Here is a 26,065-nt window from a genome sequence, read left to right as displayed (position 1 = left end):
TTCTCCGTCCAGCTTTGTTCCCTTGCTGGTGAGGAGTTTTGGTCCTTTCTAGGAGGTGACATGTTCTGGTTTCAGGTGTTTTCCTTCTTTTTGCGCTGGTTTCTTCCCATCTTTGTGGATTTATCCACCTGTCGTCTGTGTAGTTGCTGACTTTTCAATTGGGTCTCTGAATGGACACCCAGATTGTTGATGCTGAAGTATTTCTGTTACTTGGTTTTCCTTCTACCAGTCTAGCCCCTCTGCTGTATGACTGTTGAGGTCCACTCCAGGCCCTCCTTGTCTGGGGTGTACCTATAGCAGCTGCGGAACAGTGAGGGATGCTACCAGTTTCTTTTTTTGCTATTTTTGTCCCAGAATGATGCCTGCCAAATGTCAGTCTTCTGGATATAGAGGGGTCAGGGAGCTGCTTGAGGAGACAGTCTGTACTTTATAGGAGCTCAATTGCTGAGGTGTGAGCTCTGTTGTTCATTCAGGGCTGTTAGGCTGCTATGTTTAATTCTGCTGCAACAGAACTCATAAAAAAAAAACCTTTTTTTCTCAGATGCTCTGTATGGGGGTGTTGGGGCTTTATTTTTGAGTGTCCGTTGTGCTGTCCTGCCCAGCTAGGAGGCAGTCTAGTCACTATTTGCCTGCCGAGGCTCCACCCTGCTGGTGTGAGGTTCGCCCTGTTGCTGCAGGCTCTGCCCTTCTGCTGCGGTCTCCACCCTGCTGCCACGGGCTACGCCCTGCGGCAGAGTCTCTCTGTTGTAGCGGGTTGCCTTGGCAATGGCAGGCTGTGTCAGCAATGGGCGTGTACCTCAGTAGGGGCGGATTTCCTGGTAATGGCGGACGCCCCTCCCACACGGAGCTGCACCCTCAGGGAACCTCTCCACCAGGAGCGTTTGGAATCACTGTTTTGTTTGTCCCACTGCACTACCCCAAGCGCTGGGTCCCTGGAATCTCCTGGGCTGGCTCACTGTCCAAGTCCTGTTCAGTCTCAAGTTCAGCCCTCTCAAGTCTCAGGTTGCCAGTTCAACAGGGCCCCCGGACCAGTGCGCTTTGTGTGGAGCGCTGTGTAGCGCCGCTGTGCTACAGCCTGGGCCGCTGCTGCACCAGCTGCCAGCTGCCGGCTGCCAGCTGCCAGCTGCACCAGCCAAAACCTCTGCCTGGTGTCCCGCGTCTCTTTTATACCTGGGAATTTCCCTGTTCTGTGGGCAACAGAGATCCATCTGGAAATGCGGCCCTGACTCACCCTCTCCGCGCATTAACTGAGAGCTTCAATCTTGGGTTTTTCTCACAGCGCCATCTTGAGTCCTCCCCCCTCTTGAACTGTTTTCATCCATGAAGCCATCCCAGGTCACCAGAAGGAAGGGCATATTACTCTCCCAGTGGCTGGATGGCAGCACAGCATGGAAAAGGAGCCAGGCTGATCAGATCCTAGGTCCTGTTAGCAGGTAACCTCAACCAAGTTCTGAAACTTCCCTGAGCCTCCAATTTCTCAGCTTTAAGCAATGATAGTGACAATATACTGCATACTTGAAAATGCTAAGACTGTAATTTTAAATGCTTTCACCCCACAAAATAAGTATGTGAGTTCATGGATATGTTAATTAGCTTGATCTAACCATTCTACAATGTGTATATTTATCACAACATTATGTTGTGCACCATAGACAGATGCAAGTTTTGTCCATTAAAAACAATTTAAAAATAATGACAGTGAAAATAATAGTACCTAACATTTATCAAGGGCTTAAGCCAGGCACTGTGCTGGATACATTACAATATCTGTTTTAATCAATCATCTTTTACAACCCTGTGAGATGAGGTATTTTATTATCCCTTCTTTACATATGAAGAAGCTGAGGGTAAATGGGATGATAATTTATACCTCACTGGGTGCTTAAAAATACATGCATCCTATCATGCAGTAAGCACTCAATAAATATAAGTTCCTTCGCCATCATACCCACTAAACCAATTTGTATATGTTATTTTCAACACTTACCATATATTGTCATATACAGTGATATACAGTACAGTTCCATCCTTCATCTTTATGCACCTCAGTCTCTTTCACTGTAAGATTGGAATAAGACTGTCACTCTAAGTATTCATTGAAATAATATATGAATATAGTCTAGAATAATGCCTGACATACAGTAGCTATTATTACCACTATTATTTATCATTAATGTTAAAATACATGTCACTTTTTGTTCAAAGTTTTCTGAATAATAAGACAAGTCTGTTCCATGTTTGTAATCCTGTTTGGGACTTCATCCTATGACTTGGATGATATGAAATTATTTCTCAAAGTGCATCCAAAGGGACATCTGTATCAAAATGTCCCAAAAGCTTGTTAAAAGGAAGTGTCTTGTGTATCTCCCCAAAGCAAATGAGTCATGATCTCAGGCAGTGATCCAAAATTTTGTATTTTAACAATCTCTTCAGGTAAGTCTCATGGACACTGAAGTGTGAAGACCATTTTACTAGGAGCACCAAATATCTGTGAATGAAATAAGCAAATGGGCATATGATTAAGCTAGCGCTAATAACTTTAGGTTACAATGACCCTGGTTTTGCTCCTGACATAGAATTTTTTACTTCAGTTGCTCATTTGACTTTTCCTTGTCCCAAATCCTCCTTTAGTCCATTTCCTTGGATAGGTAGGATAGCTTTCTATTTAGGCACAGGTCTTCCTTAGGCTCCAAAAATTTCCTGGGAGTTTTTATACCCCAGCTGATTCATCAACAACATGTGCATAGACTTATGCACACTCGGGGTTCTGGCCTCTGAGTATCATCCTGAAGCTCTATTAAGACGAGTTATATTGATGAAGGATATAAGAAAACAAATACCTCAAAATTTTCAAAATGCTATAATAATAATTTTAATTGGCATTGAGATCTTTTTGACCCAAACATTTTAGCCCAGGGAAGAACAAAAACTTGAGTCACATGAAACATATGAATTATATACATAGGTATTTTGGATTTATTTTCACACCAACTAGATGTTTTCAAAGGATACTTTTTAAAGAATCACTAAAGTAAAAGACTATTGTTCTGTAAAGACATGTCATGCCAACATTTCAGTAGAACACTACTCCTTTAAAAATAAGAGAGGAAATACAGAATAGTGATGTGGTCAGCAGAGTAATAAATTAGATTCACCTGGCAGAGTTCATTCTTCAGGTCTGAGGAATGTAAAAGAATGCATTTCTAGTGAATGAAAAAAAAATCCACAGAAAAAGAGACCAGTTTCAAAACATGAAAGGAGAGGTTACAGTCTCAAAACCCTGACTTCAGCACAAACAGCATGTCCAGGTTAAGAGTCATACTCCCTGGGTAATTTCTATACCAAATATGCAACATTTTACCAGCCAAACAAAAGCTGTCAAGCCCAACAAAGCCCAAGCTAGTTTAATTTCCCCCACAAAAAGGAAGGCAATAACAACCTAGAATTGAACACGGTTTTTTGTTAATGGTGCCTATATATTAAGTTTTTAGTTGAGTTGGATAGTAAAAAACTACACACTAAAATGACTTCTTCTTGAAGGTAGTAACTGTCATATGCTAAAAATCTCACCCTAAAGTTCTATAGCATTTGCATGGTATCAGCTCTAGCAAATTTCTCACCTCTTCATGCTTTAATTTCTTCATCTGCAAATTTAGAAAAAGAATTGCACCTATTATGTGGCTGTGAGGATTCTATGTTATAATGCCTGTAGAGCTCTTAACACAATTCATTGCATACCATAAGCCCTTAATCAAAACTAGCTTTTATAATCGTACAAGATTTAGCTTGGAGACAAAGACGTCCATCTGTATTGGAATGAATAATCCATGTTTAGGACCCTAATAATAATAATGAGATATGATGTTGTGTAGTCCTAGAAGGGGAACTAAAGCTCACATGGAAACTGAAGAACATGGAAGGAAGTCCAATTATCTGAACACTGAGCAGCAGGAAGTGTTTGATATATTTTAGTTGGACATAGCGAGCTGTAAAGGAGATGGTACTTTTAAACAGGCCTCATGTCATCAAGAAGTTTCTATGCCAACAATAATTCATCATATATTTAGGAAGTAGTGCCAAATGCAACCCAGATTATCTGAGTTGTAATTTCTAGGGATAATGGTCATCTTTTAACTCCCTTGCCTCTGAGATATGCAAAACACTGAATATGAATTTGTATGTTTTCACAAGTTACATTGTAATAGTGAGGGAGTAGGTAATATTAATTTCTGTTTTCCATTGGACAGAAAGAGGTTCAAGAAGATAAAACTGATTTCATAGAGTCACTCAAATGAAATAGAAACTCCATCTCTTAACACCAAACTTCAACTTAACTTCTGTAAGACTCACAACTTTCACATGGGCTTACAGTGTACAGTAGCCTGATTTCCTTTGGTTTCATTTTCAAGAGTAATAACTCATAAATTTAAACCAATTCCATGGTTTGTCCTATCACTGAATATGATTTAGGGTGTTTTTCTTTGCAGTTTCTAAGAAAATGTGATGCAGGTGTGAGTCTCATGCTGGGCAGGATTAGAAGGCAGCGCAGTCATGGGGGCTCTGGGGACCCACACCTTTGGTTTTCCATTACAAGCAGGTGCACCAAGCTGGGATCAAATACAAGATCTGAGAGAGAAAGACCCGCATTCCAGGAAGCAGCCTCACCTTCCAAGCAGGATGCCACAAGGTAGCTGGGTGAAACTTGAGGATCAGAGAGATGGCTGTCCTGAAAGGAGCCCACATCCATGGGGAAGTTTTATATTTGGAAAATGCGTGTCAGAGTTTGAGATAATGACCAGTCAGGATAAGAGCAGTATGGTGTAACAGTCTGCTATTAGAGAAGCTGAAATGTCACTGACATCGAGCCTATTATTTTAAAACAAATGGCTAAACAAAACTGTAAAGAAAATAGAATCTGTAAAGAACAGATAGTCCAAAACTCGCAAGCAGAAAGCAAAGGAAATAAGAGAAAAATAAGCTTTTTGGTACCAGTGTTAGCCATCATTTGTTATTCTCAGAAATAAAAAATACATATGTCTAGAAATATATACCTTAGGGAAAACATCAGAAACACAGCAAAGATTTCTGCTAGATGTTCATCGCTGTGTTACTCAGATTAATAAAATAATGGAAGCAGATTTAACGTTCAACAGTGAGAGCATTCTAAATAATTTAGCACATATTAATACAAGTAAATATTAGACAGCCCTTAAATAAGTTTTTAAAGACTGTTTTATGACATGAAAATGTTACAATATTGTATTTTGTAAAAAAGCAAGGCATAAAACATGTATGCAGTTTGATTTTCTGCAAAAGAAACACAAGAACATAAAAGAGAAAAAAAACTGGAGGTAAATGCCATAAACAATGATACCCTATCATTAGGTGATGAATATGTGAGAGATTTTTGTATTCTTTATGTTTAATTTTTTTTAAATACTGAAAAATACAACTAGCTTTCAATAATATGAAGAAGTATTATTTGAATAAAGATTATATAATAAACAAGCATAGAAAGATGGCCAATGTGCCTGGAAACCTTTTTTTTCCCCTCCTAAAAGCTACTGTGCATATTAAACCTGAAGAAAAGCAATTCCAAATTAACCTTATGCAGCACCAACCCCATGACTACCTTGATTCAAACATACAGGAATTCACCAAGACCACACTACTCAGCTGGCCTCAGGAATGCACATGTCTGAGCCATTTCCCTTTGGCCATGTGGGGAACATCATTCCCATATATCCAGACTTGTAAGCAGTCCAAGTACTGTCATTTTCAGTGGGTAAAGGGGGGAAGAGGGCTACGTGATGGCATGCATAGAATCACATATCATCTCTTGTGCCATTTCAGGAGCTTTCTTCAGGAGCAAACCCTCCAACATGCTGTTTATTTTTTTCCCCTCAAGAATTTGTCCAAAATTTGATATGTGTAAAAGATGTCTGTTTAGCCTTCCTTCCTTCAGTGTTCTCACCATGCATTCAAATGTGTGATATAAAAAGAAAACTATCTGATTACCTTTAAAACTTTTATATTGTTTGCATTGAATTCTTTCTATTTATTGTTTATTTGGTTTTTAAATGTTCTTCTCTTGGAAAGTGAGCATTTTCATATGCTGCAAGTAGGAATATGAACTGATACAACCTTTTAAAAAAATCTTTTAGTGATAAAAAACATATACACATATGTTCATATAAGTTTACCTAGGCAAAATCATTCAGGGCATAGGAGTAGGCAAGGACTTCATGACCAAAACACCAAAAGCATTGGCAACAAAAGCCAAAATAGACAAATGGGACCTAATGAAACTCCACAGCTTCTGCACGGCAAAAGAAACAGTCACTAGAGTGGATCGGCAACCAAAAGAATGGGGAAAAAATTTTGCAGTTTACCCATCTGACAAAGGGCTGATATCCAGAATGTACCAAGAACTAACACAGATTTACAAGACAGAGACAAACAAGCCCATTCAAAAGTGGGCAAAGGATATGAACAGACACTTTACAAAAGAAAACATACATGAGGCCAACAAACATATGAAAAAATGATCATCATCACTGGTCATTAGAGAAATGCAAATCAAAACTACATTGAGATACGATCTCACGCCAGTTAGAATGATGATCATTAAAAAATCTGGAGACAACAGATGCTGGAGAGGATGTGGAGAAATAGGAACACTTTTACACTGCTGGTGGGAGTGTAAATTAGTTCAACCATTGTGGAAGACAGTGTGGTGATTCCTCAAGGACCTAGAAAAAGAAATTCCATTTGACTGAGCAATCCCATTACTGGGTATATATCCGAAGGATTATAAATCGTTCTACTATAAGGACACATGCACACGAATGTTCATTGCAGCACTGTTTACAATAGCAAAGACCTGGAACCAACCCAAATGCCCATCGATGATAGACTGGACAGGAAAAATGTGGCACATATACACCATGGAATATTATGCAGCCATCAAAAATGATGAGTTTGTGTCCTTTGTAAGAACATGGATGAACCTGGAGACCATCATTCTCAGCAAACTGACACAAGAACAGAAAATGAAATACTGCATGTTCTCACTCATAGGTGGGTGTTCAACAATGCAAACACATGGACACAGGGAGGGGAGCATTACACACTGGGGTCTGTTGGGGGGAATAGGGGAGAGACAGTGGGGGGTGGGGAGTTGGGGAGAGAGAGCATGGGGAGAAATGCCAGATATAGGTGAAGGGAGGAAGGCAGCAAATCACACTGCCACATGAGTACCTATGCAACTATCTTGCATGCTCTTCACATGTACCCCAAAACCTAAAATGCAATAAAAAAAAGAAAGTATGTCATACCCTTTAACCCCAAATGCCACTTCAACAGGTTTATTCTAGGCAAAGTAATCAGCAATATTTATAAATAAAAGTGTTTTTTTTGTTTTCTTTCCTACATTTAGGTTCATGTGGTACGTGTGCAGGTTTATTACATGGGTAAATCCAGTGTCGCCAGGGTTTAGTGTACAGATAATTTTGTCACCTAGGTAATCCACATAATACCTGACAGGTAGTTTTTCAGTTCTCATACTCTTCTCACCTTCCATCTGAAAACAGACCTCAGTGTCATTGTACTTGACACCTGGGTTTGGCATCTAAATGCTGAAAGGTAAAAAAAATACAGACCACAATAGGACAAGATAGATTCCCCCTGTATATTGCTCTTCACCCAACACTTTCCTCATTGTCAGAAGAGTATTATAAATCACTCCCTGATCATTCTTCATATGTTCCCCAGATTGTAGTTCATTTTCCTGAACCTCAACTTACTGTGCTTTGCTGGACTGTAAGACCAGAGTGTGATATTGAAACCAGGCTTAACTCCTTCAGAACTCTACTATTCGTATTACTCAACCTTTGTGGTTGTGCTCAGTGTTAAATCTATGGTCCCTCCGCCCCCACTAAAAGCTCCCTGGATTTTGTTTAAGCAGGATGATATCCTTTGTTACTTCTGAGTGGCCTATGGACAATTTTGTTGAACCCTTGGGAAGTCCACTTACTTTTCCTTGTTCAACCTACTTCAGAAGCCATCAGATACAGCACATGTAGTGGCTCTGTGACAGGAAGATTCTGATGCTGGGGACCAGGAATATATGTTGTCCTTATTACTGAGGGATACTTTTACCTATCTCAGTATAAGCTTTAAAAGGAAATGAATGTGGTTAAGGGTACATGGGTCATTAAGCTTTTTTCCTCTATAAATTATGATCTTTCCTCCAAGTTTAACTTGAATGTCAGGCAATAGGATCACAGTTCCAAGAAGAAAAAATATTTAAGGCCTGAAGAAGGGAACAATGGGGAAAAGAGGTACCATTTTAAAAAGTCTCTTGAGTTTTAAGTGGAGACACTAAAGGAGGCAGGATCAAAGAGATCTTTTCATCATACTGGTAATAATTATTACTGATGATAATTTAAATACTTGATTGTCTCTACTGTATTCAAAGGAGACTTGTGGTTTGGTTATGTCTCCAGAAATTATGGAATATAAAGCAAAGTTGGAAAGTTGCACATGGACCAGACTTTGTAAAAGAAAGAAATAGCATTTGAAATTTAAATAGAAGTCATGGAAATTATTTTGCAAATATAATTTATTAGGGGAAGCAGAAAGAACTCTAACCATAAAAGAATAAGGTGTCACATGTTTTTTACAAAACAACATAAAAGGGAGCTTTATGGATGCCTTCCAGAATATAGTAGTAAATACCAGTAATAGAATGTACAGATTGGGTATGATAAGTGGAAGCAGGTAAATAATAATTAATTATTCACTGACCAGATTCTAGTGTAGGGGTGAGAGAAGCCAAGTTACAATTTTTGTACAGAGAATACCATGTTGTCTAACTCCTTGCCTCCTCCAAAACACTATATCCATTTGAAGAAGGGTTCCAGCCAGAACTCAGTTCTTCCATGGCTCTCATGTCTGACAAGAAGTCCTGCAAAAACATGTCTTGCCAACCTGCACACCACTCATGTCCTGAACTTTCTGGAAATTTCAGCCCTCACTGGGAGAATGGGATGTTTGTTTTACGTTCCCCCTGCCAGGCCCATAGGAGTTTATAACTGCCTGTAGCTGGTGCCAGCTATAAAGATTGAAGTGTGTAGAGATCAATATAGATAATTAAGTTAGACGTTGCTAGCAATCACTGATACATCAACAAATTAACAAAAGAATTTATGAAATATCCTTTATATAGAAGGCCAAAGGAATATAAATAAATTTAAGACAAACTTGCATTCCAGGGACCTACAATCTAGTTTTAGGGAGGACATTAGATACTAGCTACTGCTAGGTATTGTTAGTCAATTTTTCAGGAAGATCCACATGAATGGCATGAGCAATAAAAGCCATCAAGTTCAGATAAAGGAGAAATAGATTACCAGGAAATAGAGTGATCACAGAGTCTTCAGAAAATTTATGAGACCAGAAGAAGGAAGGGAGCAAACAAACACACCTTGACTGATAAATTGTTAGGGTTTAGGCACCTCATATATGTTCTCTTACTTAATCCTCTCAATGAATATCTGAGGTAGATTGTATTCTTATTTTATATATGAGAACATGGAAGCCCAGAGATGCTTAGAAACTTGAGAAGGTGACAAAGCTAGTAAACAGAAAGGTCAGTATTTGAACTCAATGTCAACTGATTTCATAATCTTATACTCTTTGCATTTTATTATGAAAGATGGATGCATGTGATGGGCTGAGAAGAGGTCAGAGAGCTGATTTAGAAAACACAGCACTTGGTATGTGTTTTCTAAACCAACCCCTGCATAGATGATTGAAATTAGTCCAGAAGTTGGCAGCTGTCTCAGTAAACGAAGGAGGAAAGAAATATGGCACCCCAACACACAGGAGAAGATGCTACAATTGGAGTTTTTAGCTAATTATTTTCTTGTTTGGGGTTTCTCCAGAAGCAGACTGAGAGACAAAGATTCAAATGCAAGCACTATATAAGGGTCAAACTGGAAAACTTGACAGGAAAGTATAAGCGTGAGACAGAGAAGAGAAGGCAGCAAATGCAAGGTGAGATATTAAGATAGTGACCACTGTGAGTAACAGAATCTTAATCTCACAGGCGAATCTTTGGAAAACATTGTAAAAAACAAGGCTCAGACTCCTCCACCCAAGTAATCAGAAAGCTAGAGGATTTATACATCAGCTCCTACCAGCCATTGGTTACTGTACCCTCTACCACCTGCAGAGGGTACACTCGTTATTTCTCTGAATCTGCTTGTCTACCATGTATACAAAAAGAGCTTTATCCAAGGCTTGGAAGAAAAGCCCAAGAAGGCATAAGATACTGATACCTGAAGCTGGCTGCCTGAATGACATGGTTAAGGCCTAGGGATATATATAGGGCACTGATAGCACCTGCTACAAACATCAATATCTTTGATGCTAGCTTTGCAATATTCTCTATTATTCTATCCTCTTTGAAGTGTATGAGTAAGCAGATCATTGTCTCTCAAACGTCAGAGTGCATAGGGAGTACTTGGGAAGCCTGTTAACAAAGCAGATTCTGGAACCTTACCCATTGAAATTCTGATCCTATTTCAGGGATGGAGTCCAGGAATTTGCATCATTAATAAGTAAGTATCCCAGATGATGCTGACACATAAGGTCTGTGGATCACACAGTGAGAAACAATGCCTGGACTCTCCAACTATTATACAGAAAGCATACAAACAAGAGGGAGGCTGTGTGATTCCATAAAGAGGGATGGCTTTTGGATCAAGGTATCCTTGAATATGAAAGTTGTTTCCATTACTTAGTGATCTAAGAAAAGTTATGTAATCTCTTTGCTTCTGTTTCTTTACTTATAAAATTGGAATAAAAGCACCCATCTCAACTGTTTGCTATGATAATTAAATAATGTAACATATAGAACAGTCCAGAGCAGCGTAAGGTTCATGGTAAGTGGTCAATGTTAATTCCCTCCTTTTTCTTTCTTAGAAGATTAAAATCTGTTGACAAAGAAGTACCAATGGCAATTGGTTGTTAGTGCTGTTTGACAAATTATACCTGAACAATTTATACAAATTATAGAAGAAAACTCAGTGATAAAACAATGCAGGCCTCAGCTTAAATTTACCCTAAACTTTTTCAGTGTACCTAAAAATCGAGCTATTCTTTGTCTTCTACTTACAACCACACTACCTAATGATTATCTTGGGGTTATCGAAAGAAATGCTCACATGTCAAGGAACAGATCAGGTTGATCTGGCTTCTAGATCTCACCCAAAGACCTGCACTCTAGATTCTCATTCTTAGACACCGACTTTCTATACTAGAAGCTACTGCATTTGGTTTATTGGCTTTTTGTGTTTCCAAGAATGATGTTTCCAAGCATATATTGGGGGAAAAAAGGATGATATCGAGAAAAAGATTAGAGACAATACATAGGTTATGATTTTGGATAAATAATGTCTATTTATTATCTTATCATACCCAAATTGATTGGCAATCAGAATGAATTTGATTATAATAATATTACCATAATATAGGCCTAAAAAGATTAATACTAGAATACAAAGCACTTAGTAGATCCACAGATGCTTGTTGAATTTAATGACATAATTCAGTGCACACAGTCACCTTAATGCTTCCTCAACATCTCTAGGTATAATCATTTTCTCCCCATGACTCATCTTTCTCTTACCTAGTTTGGCCCAAGTGTTAACCAAATCTCTTTTGCCTTAGTTTAAGGTGACTGATTTCTACTTTGTCCTTAGAATATGAAGAAAAACACAACAAACAACAAAGTTTTGTTGAATTAATTGTATAAATAACATGTCTAGACTAATAGTAGTGATTTAAAAGGAAAAAAAAAAGCTTTCTACAAATGTTGATTCTATTTCCCTGATATGGGTCTTTTGCTATAGTACAATGTCACACACAAACATGGAGCAAGAGCATTTGTTTCTTCAAACACATGTATATGAGATATGCATTCCAGCGTGTAAAAATCACCAGAAAAATAGGCACTGCTGGACATGAAGTGTGAAGCATGAGCCGAGTAGGAAATCACTCTTTTATCTAACCCCATGAAACCACACCTTCTAAAGCAGTCACTTTCCCCATGTCTACCCAGGAAAGCCAGTGTAGCCTAATCATATAAAGACAGACTTGAGGGCTCTGCCTGATTCTTAAGGCCTGAGATCTAGTCACATCTTGACACCTCATTTTCTCTAATGAAAAATTATGGGGTGGGATGAAATGATTGATAAACTCTCCTTCATCCCTAAAGGTGATTTGTCTAAAGAAAACATTTAAGATAATCAATAATAACTACAGCTGACTCTTATTATTGGCAGGAAGAACAAAGCTTTGTTCTTTGTTATATTTTTCTCCATATTCTAAGGACAAAGTAGAAGTCAATTATCTTAAACTAAGGCAAAAGAGATTTGGTTAACACTTAGGCCAAACTAGGTGACTAAAAGCCTCAAACACTAAATTAGTAGCAAATACTGAACTGTTGCTGCTAGGGGAAATACAGAGTTTGGTTCTCGCAAGCCTCTGAGCACAACATTTTTTATCGATCAAGAAATAACCTTTTTTTACGTATGCTTTTATTTTAAAATACCTTAATATATGTTGTTGGTTTATTAACATTGAAATCATAGCCAAAAGCACTGTAATTCGTGACTGGATGGAGCTCATATAACAGGGACACTTTCTCTGCAAGGTACATTATGCTTTGGATCACTACATAGTACATTAGCACCATAATTGGAGGCCATTCCAAATAGCAAAATCACCAGCAAAGCACAAAAATGCCAAAAAAAAAAAAAAGGCATTAAATAGACCACGGAAAGAATACACAGAACATCACCTTGTTCCACTTCAGGTGAGAACCTGTGAGTCAGGAGACCCAAACATTTGCCTGTGTGGGTCTGTGAATGACCACAAAAGAACAACAGATACTGATTTGGCAGTTACAAATAAGTTTTAGTGAATAGGTAAATACACAAGTACAGAATCTGCCAATAGAATCAAGTGTACATTAAAAATATGAATACATTTTGTTCTCTTGTTTCTGAAAATAGCAAATTTTCTCCAAAACCTTAACTTAAAAGCAGTGTATTAAGCCACTGAGCTCCCTGTGTGTTCAGTAAAATTACAACCCTATAGCACAGATGGTGAAATGTGGAAATGAAGCAGCTTCCTGCATGTCCCCCAGCAATATGACAGCCAAGCCACGATAGCTCAGGAGTGTGAAACTAATCCTGTGTTTGGCCCACTGGGCTGCCTTGTTCCTGCTCAGTTACCTGCTGTACGATGTTCTCCCTTCACTACTTGTTAGCTACATCCTGCACTGAGGCTCTGTGGTGGAAGTCTGCAAATCATTCTGGGACATGACTTCTGGAATTGAAACAAGTGATTTTAACTCTCAACCTGTAATTTTGCTCTGTAAGAGTGTTACTTGAGGACTAACTGGCTGTTCTTTTACCATTTTTTTTTTTTTTCAGAGATGGCATTGCTGACATTTACCCCTATCCCCTGTGTACAGGGAAGAGTTTCAGCTCCATGGCCTCCTACTTGGGACACTCCAGTCTCATCTATTTCCACATGTATGTACTTAGAAACCATTACAGGCTATTCACTGTTCTTTATCTGGAGGGCAAGAATCCATTTATATTTATTTTTAAGATTCTCTTTTCTTTTTCACCATGTCTGTAGCAGTGCTTGGGGCACAGAACGGACTCTAAACATATTGATGAAATTGAATTCTGCTCTGCAGAGCACATTTCCCCAGCTCTTTTAGAACTTGTAGTTGGAGGGAAACAGTAGTATGGAGTATTTTCAGACTTGCTAAACACTGTATATAATTTATCTCACTTAATCTTTAACAACCCTGCAAATCATTATTTTTCCCATGTTATAAATGGAGAAACAGGTCTGAAAGAATTTACACAAATTGTCTAAAGTGACAAAGCTAGTAAATGCAGAGCTGTGATTGAAACTTAGAACCTGTTTTTCAATGGACTATGGCTTAATTTATTGTAGCAGTAATGCCGTATATTTCACCAGCTGCAGTTTTAACTGAACAGGTAATTTCAGTTTGAAAAAGAAATAATTCTATTCTACTACTCATTGCCTAGACCTTCATAGGTAGACAAAAAGAGTTGTGAAAGAAAATAAGGATTGGAGTATTCAGGTTAAAACCATCTACCATTTACCCATTGCCCTATAAGGTTTACATAAAAGGTTTTCTGCCAAGAAATATGAATGTAGTCATACACTGAGAGGACCATGTTACAATGTTTATCTTTCAAACAAACTGAGATTAATTGAAGTAATATATCACAAGTTGAATACAAACAACAGTACCAGAAATCTCTAAACATAGTATACAAAATGGCTCTTATTTTACAGCTACTCATCTTTCACCTAATTACACAGCTTCTATATTATCTCATACGAAGATAAGCAGCTGCCTTCCTTTTCTCTCCATTAGTAGCTGTTGGACATTATTGGTCTGTCTAGAATTCAGCAAATATTACAATTCCCATTATATAGATGAGATTCAGAAACCTTAATTGTTCCAAAAGATTCTTTTGCATCAGTTATGTGCCAAGCATTGCATCTGACAATAAACCCTGGATTTGGTGACATCTTAAGATCCCTTTCAGTCGATAGTCTATTCTTTTCTGTGGTTACTCTAAGGATTATCAAATTCTTTCAATAACTATAAACCCATTAAAAGTCTTTGGAAGACTGTATAAACCCAGGAAGAGATTTTTTCTGTTTTCTTTTTTACGTTTGCTGAAATCATTCCAACATTCTCAGGGCTAGGATTCTACATCTTATAAGATCTGCTTATAACAAAATATTGATCTAAAATCATGAAACCTTTAGAAAGGTCCTTGTCATTCTCTCCATAACAACCATGTTCAGATTTAATATTTCCAGTGGTGATATTTCCACTGCTGTGCCATTTTCAGAGCCTTCATGATAGATATTTAAAATTCATCTCTCAGTGACCATTTCTATAAGTCATAACTCTTCTTGAACCATAGAGAACAAATCAGAGAGTTTTTAAAGGACTCCATGTGGTGTGATCATAAGTCCCTGACAATACTAGTTTATAAGTGTTGCCCTGGTTTCCTGTCTATTTTAGTATCTATCTCAGATTTTCATTGTATGGTGAAATTTTAGTGTAATTGTTGTTTTAGAATAACCTGTAAATAGTTGGGTAGGCCTCCCCTTTCCTCTTCCACTTCTGCCATGGTCTCATCAAGTAGCATTTGCGACATGCATGCAGTTCACAGCATTCTTACCCTCATAATGGCCGAATCTAAAATATCACCAGTGATAATTCATCCCTCTTTCCCTGCCCCTTTCCTAATCATTAATATTTCTTCTTCAAAAAGAGCTTGCTGATAAAACAAAGTGTGCTCGGATATAAGTTGCTAGGAACAGCAAACTCTTTCCAGTTTCAGGTAGTTCTGGGAGATGTATTTGATAATCTATCACAGCTGGCCACTTGGTATACCAATCAGTTATACTGTGATCAGTGACAAGGCCTGCAAGATACATGAATTTACCAATTTGCAGTCAACCAGGAGACTGTGAATGAGAAATATAATAAATTATATTTCAGGTACATGTGAGATAAGTGGAGGAAATAAAGACAGAGTCATCCTACCTATGGAGCAAAAAGAGAACAGTTTAAAAAGTTTTTGTATTTTTTGTCATTTATGTACTTATTTTTTGACAAAGCTTTTTTATTTTTCCATGCATACCTCTAGCAACAATAAGGTAAAAGAAAAAAAGTAGATGTCTGTGATACGGTTTGACCACATTTAGGTTGATGCAAAAGTAATTGCGATTCTTGCCCTTGAAAGTAATGGCAAAGACTGCAATTACTTTTGTACCAACTTAATATGTCCCCATCCAAATCTCATGTTGAATTGTAATCCCCTGGTGGGAGGTGTTTGGATCATGGGGACATATCCATCATGCGTGGTTTAGCCCGTTGGTGATAAGTGAGTTTTCTGAGTTCTCAGGAGATCTGGTCATTTAAGTGTGTGATACCTCTCGTCTCTCTTTCTTGCTCCTGTTTTTGCCAGATGAAGTGCCTGCTCCCTTTCACCTTCCACCATGAGTAAATGCTACCTGAGGCCTCCCCAAAAGTAGATGCTGGTGTCATGTTTCCTGTACAGTCTGCAGAAATGTGAGCCAATTAAACCCCTTTTCTTATAAATTGCTCAGTCTCAGATATTTATTTATACTATATAATAGCAATGCAAGAATGGCCTAGTACAGTGTATTGAGTTGAAAAATAAGAAGCAAATTTTGTTTTCTCAAGAAAGTTAATAATAAGCATATAACGTATATAAAATATTTGTTGGCATTTACCATTCATCATGGGTTATGGTGATATACTGACCACATAAAAACCAGAAGATACAAATCTGTTGGAGACACACCAGACATTATTGCAAAAATAACTGGTTTGTAAAGACTGTGTCCCATTTGTAACTATAGAAGGCACCCTTCACAGCCTTCTGTGAGATATGACTTTTCATTTAGATCAAATCGCTATTTTAAATTATTTTCAGTCATTTTTCACTCCCTGGGTTTTTTGTTTGTTTGTTTGTTTGTTTGTAAATGAATTAAAAGTAAAGCAATAGCTGTTAGTAAATGGTTCAATGAGCAGAAGAAATTAAGAGTTAAATAAGGACAGTTTTGTTTTTGTATTTCTTTTTTTAGAGACAGTTTTTCTCTATGTTGCCCAGACTGGATTCCAATTACTGGGCTCAAAAGATTCTCCTGCCTTAGTCGCTGAAGTAGCTGATACTACAGGCATGTGCCACTGCTCCTGGCTTGACAGTTATGTCAGTGCCATCAAAATACCTCAAGTGAAAAATCTGTTCATTCCAATCTATGCAATTTTTTCATCAAATTGATGGAATCAAAGTCAGTCTTTGGAAATTCATTCTCCTTACAGTGCAAAACATCTGACATTATTATGAATGCCATAGTAAATTCAATTAAAACATTTAACATTAAAGATAAAATTATAGTTTTTGCAATGATAAAACAGCACAAATTTTGGTGAAACAATGCTCTTAATACAATCAGAAGTTCATAGAGCAGAGATGAACTTAGAATTGGATATGGTCATATATACTTCATAATTATATCCAAATAAGCTGTGATAGTCAACCAATACATATGGAAACTATAGTGGTCAAATTGTACAACTACATTTATTAATTAAATGAGTAATTTAACAGAGTAATTAAACTCCAAAATTTTATGACAAAGCTGATATTAAATTTTTAGAAATTACTTCAGCATGTAGTACATACATTTTCTGTTTGCTATTTGAAATCAGCTTTTAAAATTTTTGTGCTTTTGAAGAGCTACTTTGTAAAGCAACCCAAGTGCCCTACAACAAAAACAAACATTTTGTAAGAGGTTTCTCTCAACTGATTTGAATTCTTAAAAAACTCCATTGGAAATACTTAGTAAAAATATTTGATAAATAAGATAGAAAAGTACTTTAGCTTTTGAAGTTTATAGATATTGTATCTACTGAACTATATTGAATATCTATGTGTATGTCTTGATGTACACACACACACACACACACACACACACACACACACAATATATATATATTAAAAACAAACTTGCAAAGAGAAAGGCATTGAAATGTATCCCTAAAAAAGCAGTTAAGAAAGTGATCAAATTAAATAATGAGAGTTCAAATGACATACTTGATAAACTTTTAGCTCTAGCGGGGCCCTAGTAATATTAACAGTAATGAGTAAGGATGAGCTTTGTGCTGGCTGCTAAGTAGACAAAGCACTTCATGACTTCTCTTTTATGTTCTCAATGATAAAGGAGACACGGTTATTATTCCTGTAATTTTTTTGTTTTGCTTTGTATTTTTGTTTTTTAGTTTAGTTTGTTTGTTTATATTAACAATCTATAGCTGAAAACAGTGAGGTGGCTTATCAAGATCACTGAGCAGGAGGGACAGCCAAGGTGTGCTGGTGGTCATGACACTCACTGTAACACGGCTCTCTCTCCTGTAACTGCTCAACCTTGAAAACCTATGCCTTGCCACCAAAACAATGTTACCAAGCTTAATTTTGCATTAGACTTTTTCTTCCAAATTAAAGGTACTAGCCCCTTCTGAGTAAAGTCATAATTCATCCTTGAAGAGAGATGAAACTTTCCAATAACTTTAACTCCTTCATTTTATAGATGAGGAAACTAAAATTCCAAAGTGTATTTAATTGTATCTTCAAAGATACAATGCAAGTGAAAGCAAAGTTGGTCCCAGAAGACCTGAGGCTTAGCTCCCTCCCCTAATGCATGGCCATACCTCACATAAGATTTTAAATAACAGATGCTGAAGAGGATGTGGAGAAATAGGAACATTTTACACTGTTGGTGGGAGTATAAATTAGTCCAACAATATATAGACAGTGTGGTAATTCCTCAAGGATCTAGAAATAGAAATACCATTTGACCCAGCAATCCCATTACTGGGTATATACCCAAAGGATTATAAATCATTCTATTATAAAGACACAAGCATACTTATGTTTACTGTGGCACTGTTCACAATAGCAAAGATTTGGAACCCACCCAAATGCCCATCAATGATAGACTGGATAAAGAAAATGTGGCACATGGACACCATGGAATACTATGCAGCTATAAAAAGGATGAGTTCATGTTTTTTTCAGGGACATGGATAAAGCTGAAAACCATCATTCTTAGCAAACTGACACAAGAACAGAAAACCAAACACCACATGTTCTCACTCATAAGTGGGTGTTGAACAATGAGAACATATGGACACAGGGAGGGGAACAACAGGTACCTGGGCCTGTTGGGAGGTGGGGGGCTAGGGGAGGGAGAGCATTAGGAGAAATATCTAATGTAGATGACAGGGTGATGGATGCAGCAACCACCATGGCATCTGTATACCTATGTAATAATCCTGCACATTTTGCACATGTACCCAAGAACTTAAAGTATAATAATAATAAAATAATAATAATAGGGCTGGGCGAGGTGGCTCACACTTGTAATCCCAGCACTTTGGGAGGCCGAGGCGGGTGAATCACGAGGTCAAGAGATCGAGACCATCCCAGTCAACATGGTGAAACCCTGTCTCTACTAAATATACAAAAAATTAGCTGGGCACGGTGGTGCGTGCCTGTAATCCCAGCTACTCAGGAGGCTGAGGCAGGAGAATTGCCTGAACCCAGGAGGCAGAGGTTGCGGTGAGCTGAGATCACGCCGTTGCACTCCAGCCTGGGTAACAAGAGCGAAGCTCCGTCTCAAAAAAAAATAATAATAATAAAAAGATTAAACTCCTTGGAATGAGAATCAGAAAAAATAAATCTCCACATGCATGTTAGTGTAGATCTAAATCTTCACTCTTACACCCAGAAAGCTTGATAATGCTTTTGTACAGGTAGAAAGGCCTTGCAGCCTCAGGGTGTTCAGTCAGAAAATTACAATTACATTAAGAAGAGTTGGCCTAGTAAGAAAGAAAGATCTTGAAAGAGCATGAACTGAGGGAAAACAGGCATCCTGAAGTTGCTTGTATTTTTATTAAGGCTCACTGTTTCTGTGAGAAAACTTTATCTGCAGGATGAAAGGAGCATGTGTCTGAAAGTCCTGCCTTCCTTGACTCATCTCCAAAGAAATGAAGGACAGAACCAGTGTGGTACCTAGCCATCCATGCTCCTGAGGGTCCCCAAAAAGGCCTTTCCCTGGGTATTCAGATGATACTATCAGATTCCAATGTCTTTGTGTAGGACTGGCTGCACCCAGAAATCTGGCAGCTGAGTGTTGGGAAGAAACTAAGAAATCCTTGAAAAATATGAAAGGATCAAAGGTGCTTATTCAAATATTTTCAAAAGATCTCTGGTTTTAATAAAAACCAAATGAGCTCGGATAGAGAAGAATCCAGAGACTGATTCTGGTGTGGAAAAATCCTTGTGGCAAAGACCAGAAGAAAGGAGGATACTGATGGGAAAATTGCTTATTTGGAAGCAAAGGATTAAACAGTGTGCAATTGAATTGTTCTGCCCTTGAACCTGGAGGAGTGTGCAGGAGTAAGCAATTACTTAAACAGCCACATCTTCCCTCAGAGATATGATCCAAGAAAAATAATGAATTACAACAACAAAGAAATTAAGGAAAAGAGAAGAAACTCTCAGCCTTCCATCTTACGAGAAAAGCCGTTTTATGTCTCAAAAAGACTTTCAACATAGAGTACTGACTTTATTCATGCATTAGTCAGTCATCAGCACTCCAGCAGTTTGGATAAAAGAATGTTCTAGAGAAATTATGGATATTCCTCTCTTACCAACCAACCAACCAAACCAACCAAAATTACCCTCTACGCACCTTTCTTTAGAGTAAAATATAATTTAAGTGCATGTTATTACACAGAATAATTGTTCATAACAAAGAAGCTCTATTCACTTAGCAAACTCTTAATCTTTAGCTAGACCAGAAATAATCAATGTTCAGATCCATACACATACTGAGGCTTCAAAACTAGCATAGAAGATTCTCTTTTATAGAACTCCGTGAGACTTATCTCTGTATTCTCTGTGAAACTTTAAAAGAGGCTAAATTATATTTATCCATGGCGGAGGCAGGGGCAGGTCAATGAAACTGATGGCAGCAATCTTCCCTTATAAATTGCAGATGAATAATTAATGAAATATAATACAGTATAATACTAGAAATGAAAAACAAAGAGAGAGGCATAATACCTGGTGTTCATAGGGTATAAAGAAAGAGATACTTCGTACACAGGATGTATGAGTTTAAATTAGCATAACTATTTCCGTAAAACTGTAGTATTTGTAACTTTTTAAAAAGTTCATCCTCTTTGACCCAGCAAATTCCAGCTGGAGAAATGTATCCTAAAGAAATCATGTATGTGTAAAAAGATGGTCAGTATACATTGGTTTAAAAATGAAAAAATATATATTGTAAATTTTTTTATTATTGTTTTATTGCATTTTAGGTTTTGGGGTACATGTGCAGAACATGCAAGATAGTTGTATATGTACACATGTGGCAGTGTGTTTTACTGCCTTCCTCCCCTTCACCCACATTTGGCATTTCTCCCCATGCTATCCCTCCTCAGCTCCCCCGACTGCTGTCCCTCCCCTATTCCCCCCAATAGAACCCAGTGTGTAGTGCTCCCCTCCCTGTGTCCATGTGTTCTCATTATTCATCACCCGCCTATGAGTGAGAATGTGTGGTATTTCATTTTCTGTTATTGTATCAGTTTGCTGAGAATGATGTTCTCCAGATTCATCCATGTCCCTACAAAGGACACAAACTCATCATTTTTGAATGCTGCATAATATTCCATGGTGTATATGTGCCATATTTTCCCAGTCCAGTATATCATTGATGGGCATTTGGGTTCGTTCCAGGTCTTTGCTATTGTAAACAGTGCTGCAATGAACATTCGTGTGCATATGTCCTTATGGTAGACTGATTTATAGTCCTTTGGTTATATACCCAGTAATGGGATTGCTGGGTCAAATGGAATTTCTTTTTCTAGGTCCTTGAGGACTCGCCACACTGTCTTCCACAATGGTTGAACTAATTTACACTCCCACCAGCAGTGTAAAAGTGTTCCTATTTCTCCACATCCTCTCCAGCATCTGTTGTCTCCAGATTTTTTAATGATTGCCATTCTAACTGACATGAGATGGTATCTCAATGTGGATTTGATTTGCATCTCTCTAATGACCAGTGATGAAGAGCATTTTTTGATATGATTGTTGGCCTCATATATGTCTTCTTTTGTAAAGTGTCTGTTCATATCCTTTGCCCACTTTTGAATGGGCTTGTTTGTTTTTTTCCTGTAACCTGTTTTGAGTTCTTTGTAAATTCTGGATATCAGCCCTTTGTCAGGTGGGTAAACTGCAAAAATTTTTTCCCATTCTGTTGGTTGCTGATTCACTCTAGTGACTGTTTCTTTTGCCGTGCAAAAGCTGTGGAGTTTGATTAGGTCCCATTTTTTTATTTTGGCTTTTGTTGCCAATGCTTTTGGTGTTTTGTTCATGAAGTCCTTGCCTACTCCTATGTCCTGAGTGGTTTTGCCTAGATTTTCTTCTAGGGTTTTTATGGTGCCAGGTCTTATGTTTAAGTCTTTAATCCATTTGGAGTTAATTTTAGTGTAAGGTATCAGGAAGGGGTCCAGTTTCTGCTTTCTGCACATGGCTAGTCAGGTTTCCCAACACCATTTATTAAACAGGGAGTCCTTTCCCCATTGCTTGTTTTTGTCAGGTTTATCAAAGATTCTATGGTTCTACATATGATGTGTTGCCTCTGATGCCTCTTTTTTGCTCCATTGGTCTATATCTCTATTTTGGTACTAGTACCATGCTGTTTTGATTACTGTAGCCTTGTAGTATAGTTTGAAGTCCGGTAGTGTGATGCCTCCTGCTGTGTTCTTTTTGCTTAGAATTGACTTGGCTATGCGAGCTCTCTTTTGGTTCCATATGAAGTTCAAGGTGGATTTTTCCAGTTCTGTGAAGAAAGTCAATGGTAGTTTGATGGGGATAGCATTGAGTCTGTAAATTACTTTGGGCAGTATGGCCATTTTCATGATATTGATTCTTCCTAACCATGAACATGGAGTGTTTCTCCATCTGTTTGTGTCCTCACTTAATTTGTTGAGCGGTGGTTTGTAGTTTTCCTTGAAGCGGTCCCTTATGTTCCTTGTAAGTTGTGTTCCTAGGTATTTTATTCTCTTTGTAGCAATTGTGAATGGCAGTTCATTCTTGACTTGGCTCTCTTTAAATCTGTTATTGGTGCATAGGAATGCTTGTGATTTTTTACATATTGATTTTATATCCTGAGACTTTGCTGAAATTGCTTATCAGTTTCAGGAGTTTTTGGGCTGAGTCAATGGGGTCTTCTAGATATACTATCATGTCGTCTGCAAATAGAGACAATTTGGCTTCCTCCTTTCCTATTTGAATACCCTTTATTTCTTTTTCTTGCCTGATTGCTCTGGCTAGAACTTCCGGTACTATATTAAATAGGAGTGGTGAAAGAGGGCATCCTTGTCTAGTGCCAGATTTCAAAGGGAATGCTTCCAGCTTTCGTCCATTCAGTATGATATTGGCTGTTGGTTTGTCGTAAATAGCTTTTATTATTTTGAGATACATTCCATCGATACCGAGTTTATTGAGGGTTTTTAGCATAAAGCACTGTTGAATTTTGTCAAAGGCCTTCTCTGCGTCAATTGAGATTATCATGTGGTTTTTGTTTTTGGTTGTGTTTATGTGGTGAATTATGTTTATAGACTTGCGTATGTTGAACCAGCCTTACATCCCCGGGATGAAGCCTACTTGATCACAATGGATAAGCTTTTTGATGTGCTGTTGCAATTGGCTTGCCAGTATTTATTGAAGATTTTTGCATCTATGTTCATCATGGATACTGGCCTGAAGTTTTCTTTTCTGGTGGAGTCTCTGCCGGGTTTTGGTATCAGGATGATGTTGGTCTCATAAAATGATTTGGGAAGGATTCGCTCTTTTTGGATTATTTGGAAGAGTTTCTGAAGGAATGGTACCAGCTCCTTTTTGTGTGTCTGGTAGAATTCGGCTGTGAACCCATCTGGACCTGGGCTTTTTTTGTGTGGTAGGCTCTTAATTGCTGCCTCGACTTCTGACCTTGTTATTGGTCTATTCATAGTTTCGGCTTCCTCCTGGTTTAGGCTTGGGAGGACACAAGTGTCCAGGAATTTATCCATTTCTTCCAGGTTTACTAATTTATGTGCATAGAGTTGTTTGTAATATTCTCTAATGATGGTTTGAATTTCTGTGGAATCTGTGGTGATTTCCCCTTTATCATTTTTTATTGCATCTATTTGGTTATTCTCTCTTTTCTTTTTTATCAGTCTGGCTAGTGGTCTGCCTATTTTGTTGATCTTTTCAAAAAACCAGGTCTTGGATTTATTGATTTTTGGAAGGGTTTTTCGTGTCTCAATCTCCTTCAGTTCAGCTCTGATCTTAGTTATTTCTTGTCTGCTGCTGGGTTTTGAGTTTTTTTGATCTTGCTCCTCTAGCTCTTTCAATTTTGAAGATAGGGTGTCAATTTTGGATGTCTCCTTGATTCTCATGTCGGCACTTATTGTTATATACTTTCCTCTAGAGACTGCTTTAAATGTGTCCCAGAGATTCTGGCATGTTGTGTCTTCATTCTCACTGGTTTCGAAGAACTTCTTTATTTCCGCCTTCATTTCATTGTTTATCCAGTCAACATTCAAGAGCCAGTTTTCAGTTTCCATGAAGCTGTGTGGTTCTGAGTTAGTTTCTGAATTCTGAGTTCTAACTTGATTGCACTATGGTCTGAGAGACTGTTTGTTATTATGTCAGTTGTTTTGCATTTGCTGAGGAGTGCTTTACTTCCAATTATGTGGTCAATTTTAGAGTAGGTGTGATGTGGTGCTGAGAAGAATGTATATTCTGTGGATTTGGGGTGGAGAGTTCTGTAAATGTCTATCAGGTTTGCTTGTTCCTGGTCTGAGTTCAAGCCCTGGATATCCTTGTTGATTTTCTGTCTGGTTGATCTGTCTAATATTGACAGTGGAGTGTTAAAGTCTCCCACTATTATTGTGTGGGAGTCTAAGTCTCTTTGTAAGTCATTAAGAACTTGCCTTATATGTCTGGGTGCTCCTGTATTGGGTCCATATATATTTAGGATCATTAGCTCTTCTTGTTGTATCAATCCTTTGACCATTATGTAATGTCCTTTTTTGTCTCTTTTGATCTTTGTTGCTTTAAAGTCTATTTTATCAGAGACGAGAATTGCAAGTCCTGCTTTTTGTTTGCTCTCCATTTGCTTGGTAAATCTTCCTCCATCCCTTTATTTTGAGCCTTTGTGTATCCTTGCATGTGAGATGGGTTTCCTGGATATAGCACCCCGATGGGTTTTGGCTTTTTATCCAATTTGCCAGTCTGTGTCTTTTGATTGGTGCATTTAGCCCATTTACATTTAGGGTTAATATATTTATGTGTGAATTTGATACTGCCATTTTGATGTCAGCTGGCTGTTTTTTTGTGTTAGTTTATGCAGATTCTTCATCTTGTTGATGCTCTTTAGCATTTGATATGTTTTGGAATGGCTGGTACTGGTTGTTCCTTTCTATGTGTAGTGCCCTTTCAGGAGCTCTTGTAAAGCAGGCCTGGTGGTGCCAAAATCTCTGAGTACTTGCTTGTTTGCAAAGGATTTCATGTTTACTTCACTTGTGAAGCTCAGTTTGGCTGGATATGAAATTCTGGGTTGAAAGTTCTTTTCTTTAAGGATGTTGAATATTGGCCTCACTCTCTTCTGGCTTGTAGGGTTTCTGCCAAGAGATCGGCTATGAGTCTGATGGGCTTCCCTTTGTGGGTGACCCAGCCTTTCTCTCTGGCTGCCCTTAGCATTTTCTCCTTCATTTCTACCCTGGTGAATCTGAAGATTAGGTGCCTTGGGGTTGCTCTTCTTGTGGAATATCTTTGTGGTGTTCTCTGTATTTCCTGGACTTGAATATTGGCCTGCCTTGCTAGGTTGGGGAAATTTTCCAGAATAATATCCTGAAGAGTATTTTCCAGCTTGGATTCATTGTCTTCGTCACACTTAGGTACACCTATCAAACATAGATTAGGTCTCTTCACATAGTCCCACATTTCTTGGAGATTTTGTTAATTCCTTTTTGTGCTTTTTTCTCTAATCTTGGCTTCTTGTTTTATTTCACTGAGTTGATCTTCAACTTCTGACATCCTTTCTTCTGCTGGTCAATTCAGCTGTTGAAACTTGTGCATACCTCATGAAGTTCTCGTGTTGTGTTTTTCAGCTCCTTCAATTCACTCATATTCCTCTCTAAGTTGTCCATTCTTGTTATCATTTCCTCAAATCTTTTTTCAAATCTTATTTCAAGGTTCTTAGTTTCTTTGCATGGATTTAGAACATGTTCTTTTAGCTCCCGGAAGTTTCTCATTACCCACCTTCTGAAGTCTGATTCCAT

General features: G+C 38.0%; 1 long non-coding RNA gene across 4 annotated transcripts in view; it reads right to left on the bottom strand.

Moving 5' to 3' along the window:
• LOC103789138 (uncharacterized) overlaps positions 1–26,065 on the bottom strand; it is a 278,802-nt gene that overhangs the window by 86,308 nt on the left and 166,429 nt on the right. Inside the window, exon 7 of one of the 4 annotated variants that reach the window (XR_013529546.1) lies at positions 1,988–2,058. The exons of the other annotated variants lie outside the window; for them this stretch is intronic. This is a non-coding gene — a long non-coding RNA (uncharacterized LOC103789138). The remainder of the gene's footprint in view (positions 1–1,987; positions 2,059–26,065) is intronic. 4 annotated transcript variants of the gene reach the window in all.

The sequence above is a fragment of the Callithrix jacchus genome, chromosome 18 (assembly GCF_049354715.1).
Source record: "Callithrix jacchus isolate 240 chromosome 18, calJac240_pri, whole genome shotgun sequence".
NCBI lineage: Eukaryota > Metazoa > Chordata > Mammalia > Primates > Cebidae > Callithrix > Callithrix jacchus.
Note: the sequence above shows the minus strand (reverse complement) of the source record. Positions and strands in the feature narration are given on the sequence as shown.